The following is a 9623-nucleotide window of genomic DNA, read 5'->3' on the forward strand; positions in this document are numbered from 1 at the left end:
AATGTCTAAAAAAAAATGAACATTTAATTTTTTTTTCCCAAAAAATTTTCTTCAGCTCCAATTTGTTTTATTTTACCAAGGGTAACAGGAGAAAGTGGACTGCAAAAGTTGTTGTACAATTTGTTCTGAGTACACTGATATCCCATATGTTGGGGTAAACCACTGTTTGGGTGCATGGCAGAGCTTGGAAGGGAAGGAGCGCCATTTGACTTTTCAATGCAAAATTGGCTGGAATTGAGAAGGGGCGCCATGTTGCGTGGGGAGCCACTAATGTGTTTAAACATTGAACCCCCCCACAAGTGACACCATTTTGGAAAGTAGACCCCCTAAGGAACTTATCTAGAGGTGTGGTGAGCACTTTGACCCACCAAGTGCTTCACAGAAGTTTATAATGTAGAGCCGTAAAAGTAAAAAATATTTTTTCACAAAAATGAACTTTTCGGCCCCAATTTTTTATTTTCCCAAGGGTACCAGAAGAAATTGTACCCCAAAAGTTGTTGTGCAATTTGTCCTGAGTACGCTGATACCCCATATGTGGGGGTAAACCACTGTTTGTTTGCATGGCAGAGCTCGGAAGGGAAGGAGCGCCGTTTGACTTTTCAATGCAAAATTGGCTGGAATTGAGTTGCATTTGGAGAGCCCCTGATGTGCCTAAACATTGAAACCCCCCACAAGTGACACCATTTTGGAAAGTAGACAGACCCCCTAAGGATCTTACCTAGATGTGTTGTGAGAGCTTTGAACCCCCAAGTGTTTCACTACAGTTTATAACGCAGAGCCGTGAAAATTAAAATTCAATTTATTTTGCACAAAAATTATTTTTTAGCCCCCAGTTTTGTATTTTACCAAGGGTAACGGGAAAATTGGACGCCAAAATTTGTTGTGCAATTTGTCCTGAGTACGCTGATACCCCATATGTGAGGGGTAGCCACCGTTTGGGCGCATGGCAGAGCTCGGAAGGGAAGGAGCTGTTATGACCTGGTGGTTAGGACAATAATGGACCTGGTGGTTAAGAGCACACGGAATGACCTGATAGTTACTAATAATACAGGACAAGCTCTGGGACGTGGGAACTCTGCTGACCGCAATCCCTAATCCTATCACACACACTAGAAATAGCCGTGGATTGCTCCTAACGCTCCCTATGCGACTCGTCACAGCCTAAGAAACTAGCTAGCCCTAAAGATAGAAAAATAAAGCCTACCTTGCCTCAGAGAAATTCCCCAAAGGAAAAAAGGCAGCCCCCCACATATAATGACTGTGAGTTAAGATGAAAATTACAAACACAGAGATGAAATAGATATAGCAAAGAGAGGCCCGACTTACTGAACAGACAAAGGATAGGAAAGGTAACTTTGCGGTCAGCACAAAAACTACAAAAAGACCACGCAGAGGGCGCAAAAAGACCCTCCGCACCGACTCACGGTGCGGAGGAGCTCCCTCTGCGTCCCAGAGCTTCCAGCAAGCAAGACAAAAATCAAAATAGCAAGCTGGACAGAAAAATAGCAAACAAGAGAAAAACAAGCAGGAACTTAGCTTCTGCTGGGAAGACAGGTCACAAGAACGATCCAGGAGCGAACTAGACCAATACTGGAACATTGACATGTGGCATGGAGCAATGATCTAAGTGGAGTTAAATAGAGCAGCCAGCTAACGAATTAACCTCGTCACCTGTGGAAGGAAACCCAGAAGCCGCAGCCCCACTCACAACCACCAGAGGAAGCCCATGGACAGAACCAGCCAAAGTACCATTAATGACCACAGGAGGGAGCTTGACAACAGAATTCACAACAAGGAGCGCCATTTGGAATGCAGACTTAGATGGAATGGTCTGCAGGCGTTACATTGCATTTGCAGAGCCCCTAATGTACCTAAACAGTAGAAACCCCCCACAAATGACCCCATATTGGAAACTAGACCCCCAAGGAACTTATTTAGATGCGTTGTGAGAACTTTGAACCCCCAAGTGTTTCACTAAAGTTAATAACGCAGAGCCGTGAAAATAAAAAAATCATTTTTTTCCACAAAAATTATATTTAACACCCAGTTTTGTATTTTCCCAAGGGTAACAGGAGAAATTAGTCCCCAAAAGTTGTTGTCCAATTTGTCCTGAGTATGCTGATACCCCATATGTGGGAGGGAAACACCGTTTGGGCGCATGGTAGAGCTCGGAAGGGAAGGAGCGCCATTTGCAATGCAGACTTAGATGGATTGGTCTGCAGGCCTCACGTTGCATTTGCAGAGCCCCTGATGTACATAAACAGTAGAAACCCCCCACCCCACAAGTGACCTCATGTTGGAAACTAGACCCCCAAAGAACTTATCTAGATGTGTTATGAGAACTTTGAACCCTCAAGTATTTCACTACAGTTTATAACGCAGAGCCGTGAAAATAAAAAATCATTTTTTCCCACAAAAATTTTTTTTAGCCCCCCAAATTTTTATTTTCCCAAGGGTAACAAGAGAAATTGGACCCCAGAAGTTGTTGTCCAATTTGTCCTGAGTACACTGATACCCCATATGTTGGGGCAAACCCCTGTTTGGGCGCACGGGAGAGCTCGGAAGGGAAGGAGCACTGTTTTACATTTTCAACGCAGAATTGGCTGGAATTGAGATCGACGCCATGTCGCGTTTGAAGAGCCCTGATGTGCCTAAACAGTGGAAACCCCCCAATTCTAACTGAAACCCTAACCCAAACACACCCCTAATCCCAACCACACCCCTAACCCCAGCCCTAACCACACCACTTACTCCAACACACCCCTAATCCCAACCATAACCCTAACCACACCCCTAACCCTGACACACCCCTAAAACTAATCCCAATCGTAAATGTAATCCAAACCCGAGCCCCAACCCCAACCCTAGCCCCAACCCTAGCCCCAACCCTAGCCCCAACCCTAACCCTAATGGGAAAATGGAAATAAATACATTTTTTTTAATTTTTCTCTAAGGGGGTGATGAAGGGGGGTTTGATTTACTTTTATAGCAGTTTTTTTAGCGGATTTTTATGATTGGCAGCCGTCACACACTAAAAGACGCTTTTTATTGCAAAAAATATTTTTTTGCATCTCCACATTTTGAGAGCTATAATTTTTCCATATTTTAGTCCACAGAGTCATGTCATGTATTGTTTTTTGCGGGACGAGTTGACATTTTTTTTGGTCTCATTTTCGGGCACGTGACATTTTTTGATCGCTTTTTATTCTGATTTTTGTGAGGCAGTATGACCAAAAACCAGCTATTCATGAATTGCTTTTGGGGGGCCATTTATACCGTTCCGCTTTTGGTAAAATGGATAAAGCAGTTTTATTCTTCGGGTCAGTACGATTATAGAGATTCCTCATTTATATCATTTTTTTATGTTTTGGCCCTTTTATACGATAAAAACTATTTTATCAGAAAAAAGAATTATTTTTGCATCGCTTTATTCTGAGGACTATAACTTTTTTATTTTTTCGCTGATGATGTTGTATGGCGGCTCGTTTTTTGCAGGACAAGATGACATTTTCAGCGGTACCATGGTTATTTATATCTGTTTTTTCTATCACGTGTTATTCCACTTTTTATTCGGCGGTATGATAATAAAGCATTTTTTGCCTCGTTTTTTTTTTACGGTGCTCACTGAAGGGGATAACTAGTGGGACAGTTTTATAGGTCAGGTTGTTATGGACGCGGCGATACTAAATATGTGTACTTTTATTGTTTTTTTTTATTTAGATAAAGTGCGGGAAGTTAATTGCATTGCCACTAAAGTATTTTTCAAAATGATAGATAGATAGATAGATAGATAGATAGATAGATAGATAGATAGATAGATAGATAGATAAAAAGCTGGCAATTCATCTGCCACGTAAAGTAAAATCATATCATAACCTGAAAGGAAAGAAAGCTTACTACATAGATACAGGAACTCTTAATATATACAGTGGGGCAAAAAAGTATTTAGTCAGTCAGCAATAGTGCAAGTTCCACCACTTAAAAAGATGAGAGGCGTCTGTAATTTACATCATAGGTAGACCTCAACTATGGGAGACAAACTGAGAAAAAAAATCCAGAAAATCACATTGTCTGTTTTTTTTACATTTTATTTGCATATTATGGTGGAAAATAAGTATTTGGTCAGAAACAAAATTTCATCTCAATACTTTGTAATATATCCTTTGTTGGCAATGACAGAGGTCAAACGTTTTCTGTAAGTCTTCACAAGGTTGCCACACACTGTTGTTGGTATGTTGGCCCATTCCTCCATGCAGATCTCCTCTTGAGCAGTGATGTTTTTGGCTTTTCGCTTGGCAACACGGGCTTTCAACTCCCTCCAAAAATTTTCTATAGGGTTGAGATCTGGAGACTGGCTAGGCCACTCCAGGACCTTGAAATACTTCTTACGAAGCCACTCCTTCGTTGCCCTGGTGGTGTGCTTTGGATCATTGTCATGTTGAAAGACCCAGCCATGTTTCATCTTCAATGCCCTTGCTGATGGAAGGAGGTTTGCACTCAAAATCTCACGATACATGGCCCCATTCATTCTTTCATGTACCCGGATCAGTCGTCCTGGCCCCTTTGCAGAGAAACAGCCCCAAAGCATGATGTTTCCACCACCATGCTTTACAGTAGGTATGGTGTTTGATGGATGCAACTCAGTATTCTTTTTCCTCCAAACACGACAAGTTGTGTTTCTACCAAACAGTTCCAGTTTGGTTTCATCAGACCATAGGACATTCTCCCAAAACTCCTCTGGATCATCCAAATGCTCTCTAGCAAACTTCAGACAGGCCCGGACATGTACTAGCTTAAGCAGTGGGACACGTCTGGCACTGCAGGATCTGAGTCCATGGTGGCGTAGTGTGTTATTTATGGTAGGCCTTGTTACATTGGTCCCAGCTCTCTGCAGTTCATTCATTAGGTCCCCCCGCGTGGTTCTGGGATTTTTGCTCACCGTTCTTGTGATCATTCTGACCCCACGGGTTGGGATTTTGCGTGCAGCCCCAGATCGAGGGAGATTATTAGTGGTCTTGTATGTCTTCCATTTTCTAATTATTGCTCCCACTGTTGATTTCTTCACTCCAAGCTGGTTGGCTATTGCAGATTCAGTCTTCCCAGCCTGGTGCAGGGCTACAATTTTGTTTCTGGTGTCCTTTGACAGCTCTTTGGTCTTCACCATAGTGGAGTTTGGAGTCAGACTGTTTGAGGGTGTGCACAGGTGTCTTTTTATACTGATAACAAGTTTAAACAGGTGCCATTACTACAGGTAATGAGTGGAGGAAAGAGGAGACTCTTAAAGAAGAAGATACAGGTCTGTGAGAGCCAGAAAGCTTGATTGTTTGTTTCTGACCAAATACTTATTTTCCACCATAATATGCAAATAAAATGATAAAAAAACAGACAATGTGATTTTCTGGATTTTTTTTTCTCAGTTTGTCTCCCATAGTTGAGGTCTACCTATGATGTAAATTACAGACGCCTCTCATCTTTTTAAGTGGTGGAACTTGCACTATTGCTGACTGACTAAATACTTTTTTGCCCCACTGTAGATACAGTGCTCCTAATATCACTCTAACGGCTTATTCAGTGCTGGATCCCTCCTGCTCTTTAAATATGTAGGCTTTTGGCTCAGTAAAGACTTACCGTATATACTCGAGTATAAGCCGAAACTGTCAGCCCATTTTTTTAGGCTGAAATTGCCCCTCTCGGCTTATACTCGAGTCATACCCAGGGGTCGGCAGGGTGAGCAGAAGCTGTCTAATAATACTCACCTGCTCCTGGCGCGGTCCCTGCATGTCCCTGGTTCTCCGGGTGCTGGCAGCTTCTTCCTGTAATGTGCGGTCACATGGTACCGCTCATTACAGTAATGAATATGAACCCGGCTCCACTCCCATAGGGGTGGAGCCGCATATTCATTACTGTACTGAGCGGCACCATGTGACCGCTCAATACAGGAAGAAGCTGTCGGCGCCGGAGAACCAGGGACCCCCAGGGACCGCGCCAGGAGCAGGTGAGTATGATGGGAGCAGTGCGTGATATTCACCTGTTCCCCGTTCCACCGACGCACGCCACTATGTCTTCCCCGTCCTCTGCAGTGACGCTCAGGTCACTGAGCGTCAGTGCACAGGACGGGGAAGACACAGCGGCGGCCGTCAGTGGAACGCGGACCGGTGAATATAGCAAGTGCCAGTGAGAGGTGAGTATGCCATTTGTTTTTTTTTTAATCACAGCAACAGCATATGGGGCAAATGTCTGTATGGAGCATCTTATGTGGCCATGTGCAGCATTATATGGGGCAAATTGTTGTGAATTCTGTGGCAGAGTTCACTCCTGTGGTCACAAGTGGTACTTCGGCTGATTCTCTCTGGGAGCTTCCGTTTGTGGAGGAAACTGGTACTGCAGCTTCTGAGTTTCCTCCCTCAGGTGATCTGGTGAGGTCGTTAGCTGCTTCTCTACTTAACTCCACCTGATGCTTTGATCCATGCTTCCTGTCAATGTTCCAGTGTTGGACTTGTGTTTCTCTGGATCATACCTGTGGCCTGCTGCTCTGCATAGCTAAGTGCTTCTTTGCTATTTGTTGCTATTTTTTCTGTCCAGCTTGTCTATTTGTTTTGCTGGAAGCTCTGGGACGCAAAGGGTGTACCTCCGTGCCGTTAGTTCGGTACGGAGGGTCTTTTTGCCCCCTTTGCGTGGTTTTCTTTTGGGTTATTGTCAGATCACTGTATGTGCTCTGATCGCTATGTACATTGTGTTACTGAATTGCCTATCATAACAGTACAGGAAGACAAAAGTACTAATGATTCTCAATAGAGGGAAAAAAGAAGTTCTGAGACCATTTTTTTTCCTTTGCACTGTGATTTGTCTTTTTTTTCCCCTAGACATTTGGGTGGTTCAGGACACAGGTGTTACAATGGACATTAAAGGTCTGTCTTCATGTGTAGATCAGCTCACGGCAAGAGTTCAAGATATTCAAAATTTTGTGGTTCAGAATTCTTTGTTAGAACCGAGAATTCCTATTCCAGATTTGTTTTTTGGAGATAGAACTAAATTTCTGAGTTTCAAGAATAATTGTAAACTGTTTCTGGCTTTGAAACCTCGCTCCTCTGGTGACCCAGCGCAACAGGTTAGGATCGTCATTTCTTTTTTGCGTGGCGACCCTCAGGACTGGGCATTTTCTCTTGCGTCAGGAGATCCTGCATTGAGTGATATCGATGCGTTTTTCCTGGCGCTTGGATTGCTGTACGATGAGCCTAATTCAGTAGAACAGGCAGAAAAAAATTTGCTGGCTCTTTGTCAGGCTCAGGATGAGATAGAGCTATATTGCCAGAAATTTAGAAAATGGTCAGTGCTCACTCAATGGAATGAATCTGCGCTTGCAGCCATTTTCAGAAAGGGTCTCTCTGAAGCCATTAAGGATGTCATGGTGGGATTTCCTTTGCCCGCTGGTTTGAATGAGTCTATGTCTTTGGCCATTCAGATCGGTCGACGCTTGCGTGAGCGTAAATCTGTGTACCATTTGGCGGTATTACCTGAGATTAAACCTGAGCCTATGCAGTGCGATAGGACTATGACCAGGGTTGAACGGCAAGAACACAGACGTCTGAATGGGCTGTGTTTCTACTGTGGTGATTCCACTCATGCTATCTCTGATTGTCCTAAGCGCACTAAGCGGTTCGCTAGGTCTGCCGCCATTGGTACTGTACAGTCAAAATTTCTTCTGTCCGTTACCTTGATATGCTCCTTGTCGTCGTATTCTGTCATGGCGTTTGTGGATTCAGGCGCTGCCCTGAATTTGATGGACTTGGATTATGCTAAACGTTGTGGGTTTTTATTGGAGCCCTTGCAGTGTCCTATTCCATTGAGAGGAATTGATGCTACACCTTTGGCCAAGAATAAGCCTCAATACTGGACCCAGCTGACCATGTGCATGGCTCCTGCACATCAGGAGGTTATTCGCTTTCTGGTGTTGCATAATCTGCATGATGTGGTCGTGTTGGGGTTGCCATGGCTACAAGCCCATAATCCGGTATTGGATTGGAATTCCATGTTGGTGTCCAGCTGGGGTTGTCAGGGGGTACATGGTGATGTTCCATTTCTGTCAATTTCGTCATCCACCCCTTCTGAGGTTCCAGAGTTCTTGTCTGATTACCGGGATGTATTTGATGAGCCCAAGTCCGATACCCTGCCTCCGCATAGGGATTGTGATTGTGCTATCAATTTGATTCCTGGTAGTAAATTCCCAAAAGGTTGACTGTTTAATTTATCCGTGCCTGAGCACACCGCTATGCGCAGTTATGTGAAGGAATCCCTGGAGAAGGGGCATATTCGCCCATCATCGTCGCCATTAGGAGCGGGGTTCTTTTTTGTAGCCAAGAAGGATGGTTCGCTGAGACCGTGTATAGATTACCGCCTTCATAATAAGATCACTGTTAAATTTCAGTACCCCTTGCCATTGTTATCTGATTTGTTTGCTCGGATTAAGGGGGCTAGTTGGTTCACTAAGATAGATCTTCGTGGTGCGTATAATCTGGTGAGAATCAGGCAAGGCGATGAATGGAAAACTGCATTTAATACGCCCGAGGGTCATTTTGAGTATCTAGTGATGCCGTTCGGACTTGCCAATGCTCCATCAGTGTTTCAATCCTTTATGCATGACATCTTCCGTGAGTACCTGGATAAATTCCTGATTGTGTACTTGGATGACATTTTGATCTTCTCGGATGATTGGGAGTCTCATGTGAAGCAGGTCAGAACGGTTTTTCAGGTCCTGCGTGCTAATTCTTTGTTTGTGAAGGGATCAAAGTGTCTCTTTGGTGTGCAGAAGGTTTCATTTTTGGGGTTCATCTTTTCCCCTTCTACTATCGAGATGGATCCGGTTAAGGTCCAAGCCATCCATGATTGGACTCAGCCGACATCTCTGAAAAGTCTGCAAAAGTTCCTGGGCTTTGCTAATTTTTATCGTCGCTTCATCTGCAATTTTTCTAGTGTTGCCAAACCATTGACCGATTTGACCAAGAAGGGTGCTGATTTGGTCAATTGGTCTTCTGCTGCTGTGGAAGCTTTTCAAGAGTTGAAGCGTCGTTTTTCTTCTGCCCCTGTGTTGTGTCAACCAGATGTTTCTCTTCCGTTCCAGGTCGAGGTTGATGCTTCTGAGATTGGAGCAGGGGCTGTTTTGTCACAGAGAGGTTCTGGTTGCTCAGTGATGAAACCATGCGCTTTCTTTTCCAGGAAGTTTTCGCCTGCTGAGCGAAATTATGATGTGGGCAACCGAGAGTTGCTGGCCATGAAGTGGGCATTCGAGGAGTGGCGTCATTGGCTTGAAGGAGCTAAGCATCACGTGGTGGTATTGACTGATCATAAGAACTTGACTTATCTCGAGTCTGCCAAGCGCTTGAATCCTAGACAAGCTCGTTGGTCGTTGTTTTTTGCCCGTTTTGACTTTGTGATTTCGTACCTTCCGGGCTCTAAAAATGTGAAGGCGGATGCTCTGTCTAGGAGTTTTGTGCCCGACTCTCCGGGTTTATCTGAGCCGGCGGGTATCCTCAAGGAAGGAGTAATTGTGTCTGCCATCTCCCCTGATTTGCGGCGGGTGCTGCAAAAATTTCAGGCTAATAAACCTGATCGTTGCCCAGCGGAGA

This window comes from Ranitomeya imitator, chromosome 2 (assembly GCF_032444005.1).
Source record: "Ranitomeya imitator isolate aRanImi1 chromosome 2, aRanImi1.pri, whole genome shotgun sequence".
In the NCBI taxonomy this organism is placed as follows: Eukaryota; Metazoa; Chordata; class Amphibia; order Anura; family Dendrobatidae; genus Ranitomeya; species Ranitomeya imitator.